Source organism: Phalacrocorax carbo, chromosome 17, assembly GCF_963921805.1.
Source record: "Phalacrocorax carbo chromosome 17, bPhaCar2.1, whole genome shotgun sequence".
Lineage (NCBI taxonomy): Eukaryota > Metazoa > Chordata > Aves > Suliformes > Phalacrocoracidae > Phalacrocorax > Phalacrocorax carbo.
The window spans coordinates 7954235-7969135 of NC_087529.1; the positions used below are offsets into that span (position 1 = coordinate 7954235).

Consider the following 14901-nt stretch of genomic DNA (forward strand, 5'->3'; position numbering starts at 1 on the left):
GGCAGAGGATGCCAAGGAACACATCCATAGCTGAGAAAGCTCTCTAGAAATAGGGTGCTGACACTGAGATTTCAGCCAAGTGGAAGGAGGGGTTTCTCCCCCATGCTGACCAGTGCTCACTGTGCATCCACTGGTCAGAGGAGGGGGACACTGTGCCAAGCAGGCCAGTAATTATGAATGAGACAGACTGGCATCAGAGAATGGGGAAGCCTGAGCAGTCTGTGCTCAGAAGAGGCAGCAATCAAACACAGGCTCACACAGTCGTTTCCCTGCCCCACTTCTGCTGTCTTAGCCTTCAATGACTCCCTGCTACATGCTCAAAGGCACCCAATACAGTGCCAATGTGGCACCAATAAGGCACTGAGCCTTCAAGATGGCTTTCCTGAACACCTCTTGCACAGGCCTGATGGTCTGCTGAGGTCACCTGCTTCTCACTTTCCCCTGTGCACCCACCTGCACCTCTGCCCCCTCCCCACGCCCTCTGAGGAACGAGCTCCTGCACCCTTTGCACCCCTGCACCACAGGCCCCTGCAAAGCTTTTTGGGCAGGGGTGTAGCTCTGAAAAGCAGCATCTGCTCAGCTTCTACCCCCCCTCCACTCCCCTGCTCTGTCACCATGGAAACCCAGTGGTGGGAGGCAGGTTACTTGGCAACATGAACACCCAGCTGGACTCGCTGCTGACCCCAGGTACATGGACCCTGGAGGGCATTTAGTGCTCACAGTGATGCTCCCCCCGTGAAGGGGCTGAAGCAAGGAAGGGGATGGTGGGAGAATGATCCCGGCCCCTGGGAGGTGATGGAGTAAGTGGCCTCCACTGGTGCTGCAGTGGCATCTCTCCAGGGATGCCCCATCCCTCCAGGAGTGGCACCGATTCCTCCCCAGGCCAGAAGCTGCTCCTCCAGTGGGTGGGGGGCAGGTGTTGCATCAATGCACAGTCAGGTAATGACTTCAACAGCCCCCTACACAGATCCTGCTTCAGGTTTTGTTTGCTTCCCAGGCAGCTAGACACAGGGTATACCACAGCATTCTCTCTGCCTCCTCCTTCCCTGATCTCAAAAGCATAGCCCTCCTCTCCCAGTCCTCATGTCCACTAGGCACAGAAAAGTTTTGTGAGAAAAAGCAGGGCCCTGGAAATACCAAGCAGTGAGCAACACCATTAAAGCTGATAATGAAGGCAATTGCAAGATGCGTATCCTTCAGCACAGTCTAATCTCCACTAGATGAAATACAAGAAGGAAGATCACTAAGGTAAGAAAAAAGTTAGCATTTGCAAAAGCTATCTCAAGAACTGGACTATCCAAGATTGCCAAGAGAACAGATAAAAGCAGTCATTACAACCCACCAATGTGTGCATGTGAAAAACAAAGATACGGCCAGCAGGTAGTGACACACATACACACACAGCCTCTAGCAAAGGCTTTGCAATAGGTGTGGGTTGCATCATACAAAGGTAGGTGACGGCCAGGGATATTGCCTGGAGTAGGACAAAGTAATTTTGCATGAACATGCACAGAGGTACAGGGTGTAGAGAGCATGCAGCTGCAGAACTTCGCAACATCAACTCTGAGGCCCTTTTGGCTCTGGTACAAGGCAAAAGAATACAAATAAATAAAAAAGGCAGTATGATAAAGCATGCATAACTTACCAGGGTCAGCAGAAACGCAGGGAAATGCAGAGCTGACAAAGCAGGCTCAGGCAAAACTGCATCTCAGACAGAACATGGAGAGAAAAAAAAAAGAGGAGCTGCCATCACAGGCAGTCGGAGGTGAAAGCAGGATTAAATGCTGGTGACCAGGGGATGGGAGGTTTGATATGGCACTATGCACACCAGCACAACCAAAACATTGTGTTGGCAAGTTTCAGGATCACTTCAGTGGACTCAAACCCTGATGGCAGCAGGGAAACCATAAACACACATCTTGCAGTGGAAGAAAATAAGAGACTGATTGGAGGCATAGTGTGTCTAAAGAAATAAGTCAAACAAGAAGTCAGTTTAAGCCACCTAATTTCTGACCCAGCAATATGAGTGCCAAGGAGCAGGTATGGCTGGCACATGGGGGAACTCCAGCACACAGGGACTCAGCAGGTGCATGGGAGCACTGCCCTATGGCCAAGGGCATCCCGCAGCACCCTGCACTGTCAAGGCTGAGCTGCAGCAGCTTGCTATGGCCAGAGTCCACAAGTCACTGAAACTGGGCTGTTTCCTGCTGCTACCAAAAGGCTGGCTCTCCTAAGCTAGCCTGCAGGCTGCCAGAGAGAAGCTGCTATATTGCAAGCCATGGACTGCTGAGCATTTCCAGATTTGCTGGGATGAGGAATTACTGGCCAGACAACTGGCAAGCTTGTCCCAGCTCTGGCTCTTTCAATCTCCTCCTTCCACAGGAAGACAAGACACATCCAGCTGCCTGCCCTCACCCAACACCTCCGCACAGCCTGGAGCTGCTCTTGGCCAACCTCACCCCAGATGCACACACAGATGTGAAATCAGAGATCACTGCGCCCAGGGAAGCATCCCCAGCATCTCCAGCTTCTTCCTTGCCAAGTCTGCCACAGCTGATCTTAAAAGCTGGTGCAGAAACTCTTGGAGCAGAGGCCTCTGAGCAATTGGAGGTGGGGAGAAGGCAGAAGCATGCTCCAGCTCTGCATCAAATTACACTGAGACTTCTTTAGAGAAAGCAATCAGGATGAATTGTGCAACCCAAACAACAGGCTGCCCCAGCTGTGAGGGACAGTGGAACAAAGGGGGGAAAAAAGCATTGACCCCAGAACCTGGACTGATATTGAGCAGAGGAGGAAATAAAGAGCAACGCCAAAGCCAACACAGCTGAGTATTGGGAGTTATAAAACACCAGCAGAGACTTTCAGCATGGTGTGTTATGGCAGAGAGGTTACCACCCCTTAAAATGAAAGCGTAGGTAGATAGGATTGAGATGGCCACATAAGCATGAAGCACCAGAGAAAAGAGCTGTGACCCTCTGCTCATCTGTAACCCACCCAGAAGGGCCAGCCCACAGCAGACAGATGAACTGCTTCAACACAGAGGAAACCATGACCCATGCACAGCTGATTATTACCATCATTTTTTTCCCCAAATGACTTCAACCGGAGCTCACACTAGCCAGCACCACGATGAGTCACATCATGACATTGCTCTCCAGGCGCAACATTACTGATGAACTAATTCCGGCAAGCAGACACCAGTGCAGAAGATGCATAGCGCAGAGCATCTGTGTTACTCACAGGCCACTGGACGAGCTCAAACAGACCGGCTAATGGCCAGGCAGTGAGGAACCAAGGCAAGTAAACACACCAGTTCTGCAGATTCACTCAGTGAAGGCCCTGGCCAAGGTGTTACTGCTGCCGGCTATAAGCTGCCAGCAAAATTAAGTGGCTGCATAGCAGCTCTCTGGTTTTCCATGAGAAACTTTTCCCAGGAGACTCCCCTTCCACACTAGCTGGGTGGCTACAGGCACACAGAGCAAACCAGCAGAACAGGCTACATCAGGCACAACAGGCAAGGAAAGGAGAGCAGCAATAGTTGCCAATTCATAGCGCTTTTTTTGTCCTTAAAAGCCACCCCATTAATCCCTGGTGGATAAGAAATGCCAGCTAAGGGAGCGGGGCAGTTTTCCCAGTGCCAGCAGAGGTGCCCATCTTGCCCAGCCCTGCCAACACAGCCATGAAGGCGGGACCAGGCGGGCAGATCCCCAGCAGGGTTTGCATCTACAGCCCACAGCACAGGAGCAAGTCTCACCCCAAAGAATAAATTTTAAGAGGCAAAGATACACAATCACAATATTACAATATTTAAAGACATGTGAAAGCAGCATCCCCCCACGTGATATTACAGCAGTTTAAACAGAGCAGGTCTGGATGCCAGGCTGGGGGAGGTTAACCGGATTCCACAGTGATCTGTCAACCCCATCCCAGTTGGCTTAGACCAGCTTTTTAGGGACTGTCTCCAGGGGAGCATGGAGTGACCTTGATCCAATTCAACCACCATGGGTGAGAGGTAGTATGGCAATACCGCACTCAAGAAAGGTCTTTGGGGAACCTGGTATAAAGGGTGACCAGTGGGTGAGGGGTTTTTTTTTTTTGTGAAAAGCTGCTCATATTTTATTTATTTGCTTCAGAAAAAGGGTGGGGTTTTTTTGTGGAGGTAAGCAGCTAATTGAGCTCAGGTTCTTTAGCTAATGAAGAAATAAGCTGAATAATTAATTATTTGAGGATAAATTATTCATGGGCAGTTGTGATTCCAGTGAGGGAGCAGGGGGCTCTGAGTGTTATTTATTTTCATCTTAAAAAAGAATAATGCATGTAAGCACCCCACCCAGCCCCCTGAATCACAGCTGTGATGAGAAATGGGTGGCTCGGGGACCAGCCCCTTTGCATCCCAGGGGAATGGGAACAGGTTCTTTCAATGATTAGTCTCCTCCCAGTATGAAGTGTTACCCAGAGTGAGCCGGCACTAAACCCATGTATCACCTTGGACCCAAACAAGGATGCTGATGGAGCAAGTTTTCTGCAGCCATGTCAGGGCAATCCTCCGGGCCAGCCTTCCTCCTGAAGCCACCCTAAATATTCCCTAAATCCCACATTTACACATCACACAACAGAACCAGCCAATCCATCCCCCTTGTTCTCACCTCTTGCTTTTCACACCTTGTTCCTGACCTCACAGCTTGTTGGAACAACTCACTTGACCCACTTCTGCACAGGATAACGAGCCATTAGCCACACTGATAATGATGGTTATTACAGATAATGCTGATTGCAGCTAACAGACAGGCTTATCATGGAAGGCCCCCCCCACCCCACAGCTTGGACCCAGGGCACTGATGATTTGGAAAGGGGTCAGCTGGGACCCCAGCAGTCCTTTTGTTGCTCAGTGTTGAGAGGAGCCCCTGGGGCAGTTATCTGTGCTGACAGCAGAGCCCTTTGATTACTCACCATTTTAAAGGATGATCTTTTGCCCTGTGCATGTACATATAAATAAACTGGCTTTTCTTGGTTCCCAGCAGCTTATAACAGCAGCTTTGTGTAGCCCTGTCTGATGAAATGGTGGAATCATTTCATCCCATTGCTGCCACTGGGGCCTCTCCTGCTCAATATTTACTCTCCCTCACCATGCCTCCTTCGCAGCACACCAGCAATTTTAACTTTTCCTCATCAAGTTATTAAATGACACTGAACCAAGAAAAGATCCATGGGAGATTCTGCTGGAAACATTCATTGATCCCTCCATTAATTCCTGCATTTGGAAGGCCATTAATGACCCACCCAGCAGATAAGGACCCTCTTAATTCTCCACAACACACCTGAAGGAAACAAGAGGCCATGTTACTACCCCAAAGGTCTTGATGCCCCAAAGCCAGGTGGATACTTCCAGGACAGAGACCTGCTATAAAGATCACAGTTCTACCCTTCACCAAGCCATGCTGACTTGAAAAAGGTATCCCCAGGGCCTGCTCCTTCACCGATAACATTTCTAATGGATTTTCCTGTGACTTTGCTTCAGGGTGACTCCATTTCTTCACAAGTAGTTGCAATGATGCTGGGAGCCCTCCAGCCCCCAGGAACCTCCCAACTTTTGAAGATCTGGGTGGAAGAAGCAGCAGTTTGGTGAACTGCCTGGCTGTCTCCTTTAGGGCTCCACACATGGGATGACAAACATTAGATTCTCTCCAGGCTGCCGCACAGCCTCCTGCGTTACGAACAGCAGGTTTTATATGCCAGCCACAGCACTGTTTGTGGCAAATACATCCTCCTGCCTCCTTTCCTCTGTATTTGGAATATCTATGGAGCATTCCTACCTTTTCCACTCTATTTACAATTTTACCATCTGTCTCCAACAGAGCCATTTTGGACACAGAAATAAATTCCCTGCTCTATTTAAGTGCTTTCTTATTGTCTTTGACCCTTCTGGTCATTCATAGTCCATTAGTTTCTTTGATTTCTTCCAACTGCTACCTGTATTTTTACATAACATTCCTTTTTTTAGCATTCACCAACACATTTGTCTGCTTTCTCCCTCCTCCCTACACCTGTGCACTTTGAGGGTGCAACAAGAAAAAAAAGCTCAGTTTCACAACACTTGGAGTATAACATATTGCTTACTGCCTTGTCCTGCCATCCTGGCAGACCCACACAGTAGGCAGGGGCTGTAATCAAGTTACTTTCACTCCTACTTCAGGCAACCATGGGCTTTCTTTTTATCACACACACACACACACCCCCCCCCCCCGCCAGCAATTAATGTTCCTCTGTCAGTGGGGGTGAGGCTTGCTAGCAAGTTGGGCTGCGGTGGGTGCCAGCACTGCACTATGAAGTCATCCATTATTTCAGTTTGGTTCAGTTTTGTTCTTCCAGACACAAAGTGTTCTTGAAGTCACCCTTCTTTCTACCCCCGACTCTTGAATCATCTCCCTAGAGCTCGGAAACAGATGGTTCAGCAATTTATCCTCTTTGCCAGTAAAACCTTATAGTGTTTAAGCAGGCTGTCACCAACTCCCCAACTTTTTAGATCCTCAGGCTCCTGTAGGTCAGCATTGTCTGTGCTTCTGTGGACCTACCAAGGTCTTGCCCCTTGCCAACTCCCTCCAGCTTTGCTGCCTCAGGAGGTGTTTTAGCCCTTCCTTTTAACACACTGATAACCACAGGAGACATTCAGCCAATTCTAACCCATCAGCACTTCTCCTCACAGCCAGGCACGAAGGGCTACAGACAGCCTATTACCTTGGTCCTTGTGTTTAGGCAAACTGAAGTTCTCCTTAGGTGCTCCCTTCTGGTTTGAGTCCAGTCCCTTGAGAAGGGCTCACATAACCTGCCTATCAATTGACCTGCTTAGTACAAACTCCTCCTTTAGTCAACTCAGAGGTTAACACTTCTGCAGGATGGAGGCCAAGAGAAGCAGCAAACTGGAGCTGGTACCTACAGCAGGGAAGAGGTATAAGGTGCAGGACCCACGAAGAGGACTGTCACACTATTTACTCTCCAGCACTGCCCTGCAGAGGCATGTGCCTGCACTACTCATTCAAGCCCCACATATATCCCCCCCAAGCTGAGGGCCACAGGTCAATTCCTCCACCATTACAGCTCCAACCCTGCTCTTGGGGGACCCTACAGCCCTTTTGGCCCCCATTTCCCTGCCATGGGGCCAGAGAGTTTGCAGGAAACCTGAGTGACTGTGTCAGCCACGTTGGGAGATGCAAACACATCCAGGGTGGGTCAGGCAGGTTTGCACCAAGCCCTGGACAGCTGTCACTAATGACGTCTATGCATGACATCTTCATGTCCCCCATGATGTATTGGCACCTCTCCATCTGATAAAAATCCTTGTCTGAGTCACCCTGTGCTCTTCTTAATCTATTTTCTCTGGGGACATTCAGTGATATCCCTTAATCACATAGCAGATAAGAGCAATTGCTTAGTTAGAAACTGCCCAAGGACTCCCAGAGTCTGGAGAGGGAGAAGAGCTGAGGTTTTGCATGGCTGCATCACACAGGCATCTGCAGATCACCAAGAAGCCACGCACACTCCTGACCCAGCCTAGCACAAACCCAACACAAATAGGACACACAAGAGCTGGTCTGCAAGGACCATGACTGAGTTTCCTTGCAGAGAGCAAGATGAGAAGCATCTAACAGTTAATGCCCCCATCTCTTATTACAGAGGCTGCGAGAGCTGGAAAGCAGCCACACATGCAGAAGACATCCCAGGCAGGGGAAAGCCAGGGCTGGCAGGAGGCAGAACCAGAGAGAAAGCAGACAGTTGTGAGCAGCAAGGGGCAGCCGCAGTGGTGCAGGGCTGGCAGGGAAGGCAAGCGTGAGCAGCAACATCCCATAACAGATGCAGGCTCACACTGTAGCAGCATTCCAGCAGCAAGGGCCAGTGATGAATTAACATTACCCATCTCCCCAGGAAGGGGCTGTCAGCACCAGCCACTGAACTGTTACTGCACTGAAAGCACTTCACAGAGACAGGGAAAGAGTACTGCTGAAGTTGGAAGCGTGCATTGCTTGTGCTCGCCCCTGCCAGCCCTTCTGGAAGGCATGAACGCACCCCAGGCCAGCTCCCTCACCCCCCACAGCACAAGGGATGGGATGCTCTGGGACTCATCCCTCCATACCAGGAAGGCAGGGATGGCATGAGCAGGGTACTTATCTCACTTTCCTCTGTGCAGTTATATTTTATACTTAGATACCTTAAATACCTTTTCTGGCAGGAGACAGTTAAACTTCTTAACCCCTCAGATGCAACAGGAGCAGCTTAACTACCAATAAAGTACCTGAATATTCCATCATTTCCTATGCAGCTTCCTCAGCGCCACAGGTGGCCCAAAAGACTTTCCAAAGACTTCAAGAAATCTGGGATGCAGCAGAGCATGCATTGGGCATCTCCAGTTTCAAGCCCAGGGCTTTGAGCTCTGGACAGCCCTTCTGGGGATTCTGGATGTGAAAGCCACCAGTGACCCCTCCAGGCCACTTGGGTACTGCAGTGCCTGCACACACCACCTCCTCTCCCTCCCTGCCCCAGCATAGCGCTTAACAAAGAGAAGAAAGTTAGCAGTTTTGGTGGGGGTTCTTTCGTCGTTTAAGTGATTGAAGTACCAGCTGAGAAAGAGGCACTTGAAAGCAACTTGAGTCTGGTTAAAGCTGGTTATCCATCTCGATTTGCATAATGATTATGCAAATGGAGGTTTGCATAATGTTGCTATGATCTACAATCACTTTAGGGTTTTATTGCATGAAAAGACCACAGAGAAGATATTGAACAGCTGTCCAGCCCCCTGACTGCCGCTCGGACACCACCAGGCACATGTGCCAGGGATGCTGATATTTCCCCCGCTCACACAGTTTTTGGTCTCCCACAGGGGCCGAGCCTGACTTTGTAACTGCCCTTGGGTGATTTCAGACTTCACACTTCAGAAGGAGACGCAGGGCTGCAACTCAATTCTTGGCATTAATTCTTCAGCCGAAACCAGAGGCAATTTTGTGACTGCCTTGCTGTGCATAGCCTGTGCTAAAGCTGCAAGCTCTGCCACTCTCCCTCTTACAAGCCCTCCAGTGAAAGCAATGCCTTGTGAGGCAGAACCAACCAAACCATGGAAGAGGGGACCTCAGACTCAGGAACATGTCTCCTGCACCACCCATCCATCATCCAGCTGTAGCAGATTTGAATCAGGTGTTTAGGGCAATTAAATCCTCTCTGCAGTTCTCTGGGGATCAAAGTCCTCCAGAACTGCTACTTTTCACCCCTGCCATACCACAGCACTCAAGTTTAGGCAGGTCCAGATGTACTCCTTACCGGGTAGGATGGAGGTGGCTCCTGAGACACCTCTTAAGTCCTTCATGCAGCATCCACATACCAGCCACCATGGGCTGCAGCACATCACACCCAGCATTGGGATCTCTGCAAGAAAAAACATCACACAGCTTTTTCAGTGAAGTGGCTCTGGCAGGAGCAAGCACCAAAGCCAACCATGAGGTAAAAACTCCCCTATAGCACAAGATGCAGCTTTTCCCACTGTCAGAAGCATTGCATCAGCAGATACCCCCCAGCAGCCACCCTAGAGAAACCCAGTTAAACAAAACTGCCCCCAAAACTACCCTAAATCTGTGAAGGAAAGGTTAAAAAACCCAAGCAATAACTTCCCACCCCCCAAAAAAATACAAATCTTTGCAAACCTTTCCTCTCCAGAAGGCCAGGAGCAGAGACACACCACCCAGGACCTCCCTTGGCTTTTATAGCTACCCACCCACCCCGCAGCCACTGCAAGGAAGGTGGATCATCTGGCTGATTGACAGCGGGTAGGACCAATGGGCTCCCTTCCCTGGCACTAGGCTGTAGTATCTCCACAGCCCTTTTGCCACCCTTGTTGTGGTGCTGGTGGCTGAGGGTGCCTTGGCGCATGTCACCAAAAGCTGTTCTCCATCCATTAGTGTCCCAGTCTAATGCAAAACCATCTGAAGGATGAGGTGAGGCCCAGATTTATCCAAACCTTTGTCCTGCCCCATTTTGCAAGAGGTTCTAGCACTAAGTTTGCTGCTGGGTCAATCTGTGGTGGCTCCATGGGACATTGGTGACCCTCATGGCCATCATCATGGTGCTGTTGATGGTCATCTTTGAGGTCTTTTGACGGCACTGGCTTTGCAGTGGTGTCATTGGTCCCGCTGCCCTGTCACTGACTGGTCTGAGGTCAAAGCTTGCTTCTGTGAGCTGGGGGGGTGCAAAACATGGCCAGGGTGGAAGGGTGGCTTCCTTCTCCTCCCTCTGAGATTGGCAGCACACAGCCCTCATAAAGCCCAGCAGAAGAAGGGATCAGCAAGCACTGCATTTGCATCAAGCAGAAGGTTGGATTTGACCCTGCAGGCCTGCTTGCATTACAGTCGCACCTGTGCAAATGTTTCTTGCCCATACCCATATTTTGGGCAGCAGCATCCAGCTGTGGTACCATGGCTGCAGGCACGAGCAGCACCTTCTCCGCCATGTCCTCACTCCAGTGCCAGGGTAGGAGTGGTTTTATCTCCTCATATCTCAAGGTTACGAAAGCTATAGCAAATGGAGGGGGATGGTAGGCAGCATCCTGGAAAGAAACCAAAAAAATGGCCAAAAAATAGCACTCTTTAGTGATCAATCTGAAACCACTGGGATACAAACAAAAGTGCAATGTGAATTGGCTCTGCTCTGCCTCAGCCTGAGCGGGACCTTCCCGGAAAGGCTGAGCTCCAAATACATTTAGCAACAGCTTCTTGAGAGAAGTTGTGTAATGGAGGGAGAAGGAAGGCTGATGGGCTCTCGGGGTCCCTCCCTGCCTCAGGCTTTCCTGCGGGAGATATGTATAGATATAAACAACACGGATCAAAAAGAGGAGTGGTGAGGAAAAGTTCCCCGGCTCTAGATATATTTGGGTTCAAATCCCAACTCTAGCAAAACTTAGCTGTTCAAACTAAGTGGAGCAGCTTCAAAGGAGACTGTGGGGACCCACCTGTGGCCACAGCTGGAAGACCTCCCCCAGCTGCCCTCGAGGCGGGTGCCTATGCTGGTCTCCCCTCCAGAGGTTTTCCTGGCAGCCAGATCTGCGCTTATATCTCCCCTTCCCCAGCAGGCATCTGAGCAAACAGCATGATGGGTAGAGCTGTGGAGGGAATACTGCTACTGCCATGAGGATTAATACCCAGCAGAAAGCCATCACTCCCTTCAACCCACACTTAGGAGCAGCTGAAGCTTTGCTTTTCAGCAAGGACGTGGTTCAGAACCCAGACAACTACTAAGCAACTAAAACCAGCTCAGTTCTGGGCTGCAGCTCCCTCCCTGGGCTGGCTCCTAGTCAGCAGTTTATGCGCCGGAGCAATACGTAGGGGTGTCAAACACTGAGTGACACACTCAGGAGCTGGAAAACATGATAAAGAGGTGCTGCCACATCCAGTGATGGGAAGCTAAGCCAAACGGCAGCTGCTGCCACGTGCACCTCCTCTGCTCTGTTCCCTTCCACATCATGCCTGCTTACCTGTGTGTAAATGGCTTTTTTAGTCTTTCCTAATATATTTTGGCTTTCCCAGGGATGACAGGATCAGCTGACAGTGCATTTCCATACAGCCTGACCTCCACAGTAGCTCACGGCGTTGAGGGAGGCAGTGATCATTTAGGATGTGTGTGGATCCCCTAAACTCTCCTTGCAAGCAGTCCTCACAACCACAGTCACAGACCTGTTACCCCTCACTGAGTGGGGGGGGTGGGACCTGACGGGAGGTCCCATACGCTGCCATCCCTGACCTGGCCTGGAGAGAGGCAGCACCCTCAGCAGAATGGAAACTAGATGGTGATTTCTCCCTATGGCGTGAGAAAGGGGACCCAAAGTCAAGTGGGAGACCGCAAGCTAGGCTGGGACCTGGGAGTGGACTTGCCCTTCCCTTTTGTTTCTTCTTTCTCCCTCATCTTTTGCTATGGGATCTATAGCTCTATCCCTAATATCAATCACACTCCAGCAAGCCCACCCTTCTGCATCCCTGCATTCCGTGCGTGCATGAACCTCACTTCAGCTTTTGTCACTCCTTACCAGGAATGACACCAGGAGGGTCTGGAAAGCACCTCAAGGGATCACAACTGTTGTGAGGATGGAGGGTACAGGCAGAGGCACCTTCCCATGCTCAGGACAATCCCCAGCTCCCTGCCAAGTCCCTGCTACCATCCCAGCCTCTACTCCTGCTCTCCCCAGTTCCGGGTATCAAGGGGGACAAGACACAACACTGAGACTCCTTTCCACCCCAGTCGCTCCCAACCCATCAAGCTCCTGTTTGCGCACTGAGCTTGGCTCCTCTCTCCTCCTACCAGCAGCATCTTCTGCCCAACCACCTCGGCAGAAGCCTTGCCTCACTTCAATGCTGTGCAAAGAGGGCTGCTGAGCTCCCCAACTTTCCCTGATGTCAAAAGCTTTACTTATTTGTTTTGCACACCACCAAGAGGCCACTGGGATATGGTAGTTTGTTTTATCTAAGGAGCAGCCAGACCACAGGAGCCTGAGTATAAATTCCTCAGCAGGAACAGAAACCCAAGTAAAAGGAAGAGGAGAAAGTTGGGGATGGAGATATGAGCTTTCTTCCTCTCTCCTGGCTTTGTTTCCTTTCCTTAATGGTGTCTTCAGCCTTGATCTGCTTCATGTTTCCAACTCTGAGTTTGCTGAGCATATGAGAGGGAAACTGGTGACAGCTATCAAAGGTTAGGCTCAGCCAGTGGAAAATTGAGGTTCTTGGGAAGACATTTTATTCATATGCCTGAGCCTGACACATATGAGGCTGCTGCGGGGTGGATGGACCCTGCCAGGGGCTCTTGCTGGGAACACGCCAGGAGGATGTGTTTTCTTCTACATGACTGGAAGGTGCATCTTGCTTGGCTGATCGTAGCAAGGCACCCCGTGGCCAGAGGTCATGTTGGAGAGCAGGGCAAGTGGCTGGAGAGTTGTTCCTGGAGCATCATGCAACAAAACTGAATTGCAAACTGGCTTGGTCCCCTGTGAGACTATCCCATGGAGGCAAAGGGACCATAAAGGGGATCAATTACATTCATCTCTGGAAAGGATGTCCTGGATCAATCCAATTGCCTGCTGCTGAAGGCAACAAGGTCATCTCTTACATTAACATTATCAGCATCTGTCTTAAAACTGTAGGCTGCTTTCCTCTTTAGTTCCTAAACCTTTTTTACATCTAATTTTGAGCTTAAATATATTACTGCCTAGCTTCTACAGAGTTTTCCACCTAAAGAGCTCTTCTCCTTCCCTGACGTATTCTTAACCTCCTTTTTAACAGGCCAAGGAAGCCATTTTCTGTGTCTCCCCTCAACAAATGGGTGCTCCACTCCCTACAGCAGCAGCAGAGTCCTCTCCTGCCCTTTCCCTGATTGAATTTGCCTTCAGGAGAAGACTGGAAGAGTAAAGAGTATTGCAGATAAATCCCACCAGTGATTCAATCAGAGGCATTCGTCCTCCCTTCTCTACACTGATGGCGTTTCCCTGCGCTGTCACTCATGCATTCCTAATATTTGTGCTGAGGTCAGGAACCAAATTACTCAATTGTCCTCAGGGCCGATCTCCTGTAAGCCAGACACCACTGCGTGCAGCACACCAAGCTGTCAGCTCCTCTTTAGCAAGTTCCTCGCACACTTTCCACTCTCCCATTAATCCCTGTCCTCATTAATAATTTCCCACAAGGCACTGTATCAGACACCTTACTGGAGCATGGAGAGAAGAGATCTACAGCATTTACTCCGTCCGGCACCTAACGTGAGATGAGCCCGACATCTCCTGTACAGCATTTCATGTCATCTTCTATTTAGCTCTGCGTTTTTAATGACTCTTTCCCTCCAAATTTGTACTAAAGCCTTGTATACTCTGGAGGCCGGACTAATGTGCCTGAAGTTGCTCAGATCATTTATGTTTCCATTTCTCAAACAGGGAGTGAAATCTGGGAAAGAGCTTGGGTCAGTAAGTATAAAATCTAGAACCATGTATTCTCCACTGTGCCCATGCTCTGGTTTGTGGGGAAGGTGGGGAGTCCCCGAGCAGGCAGCTGTGCAGGCAGGGGCTGTATTTGGGTCACTCCAATCCATCATCCTTTGCATCCTGGCTGCGACAGTGGCCAAGAGCAGGTGCCTGGAGACTGATCACAAGGAGAGGGAGGCATCCAGTCCTACTTCTCTTGCTTTCAGGGGTTAAAAAACTCCTGACTCAGAAGTCATCTCATTATTCTGGGACTTACCCACCCACAATAACCCTGTCCTCAGTTAATTTGCCTAATCACCTTTTGAACCCACTTACATTACACAGTGCATGGATGACATCTGTGCCAGGAGGTGAATCTGGTGGAAGTCACAACGTGCTCGGGTGCGGGAAGTAGCACAGCTAAGAAGGGGGTGGTTTTTGCCCAGACACAGAGTCTAGTCCATAGTGTGATTTGAACTGGCAGGATCCCTCTGAGCTAATCTTTAGTCAAGGAGAACAAACCCGCTGACAACAAGGCTGGGCTGGGATACAGAAATGCTCTAGGCAGATTTCCTGGAAAACAGAGGAGGGCTGTGGTGTGAACACTGAAGAGGAGCTATTGCATGGTGTTGGTGATGCTTATGAGCAGGACCTGCTTTCTGATACCACTTACAGAGCTTAGCATGGCTGCTAGTGCAGCTGGGGCACGTACTGTACTGAATTTGCAGTAAGAAACAATTGTTGATTGAGGACACTACAATACAAACACCTTCTCTCTTTAGAAATGCTGCAGTTCCACAAACTCAAGTTATTAAACATTTTCTAGCAGAGTCGTCCTGTCCTTCAGGGAAATGGCTACAAATGACAGGGGTTTTTCAGGGTCAGAGAAATTCTCACAGTCCTTTTATGCCCCTCACCTTTGCTTC

At 49.9% G+C, this 14901-nt stretch overlaps 1 long non-coding RNA gene across 1 annotated transcript in view; it reads right to left on the reverse strand.

The window, feature by feature from the left end:
- LOC135316119 (uncharacterized) overlaps window positions 1-14901 on the reverse strand; it is a 281933-nt gene that overhangs the window by 37859 nt on the left and 229173 nt on the right. The window contains exon 2 of the long non-coding RNA XR_010375570.1: window positions 9307-9411. This is a non-coding gene — a long non-coding RNA (uncharacterized LOC135316119). The remainder of the gene's footprint in view (window positions 1-9306; window positions 9412-14901) is intronic.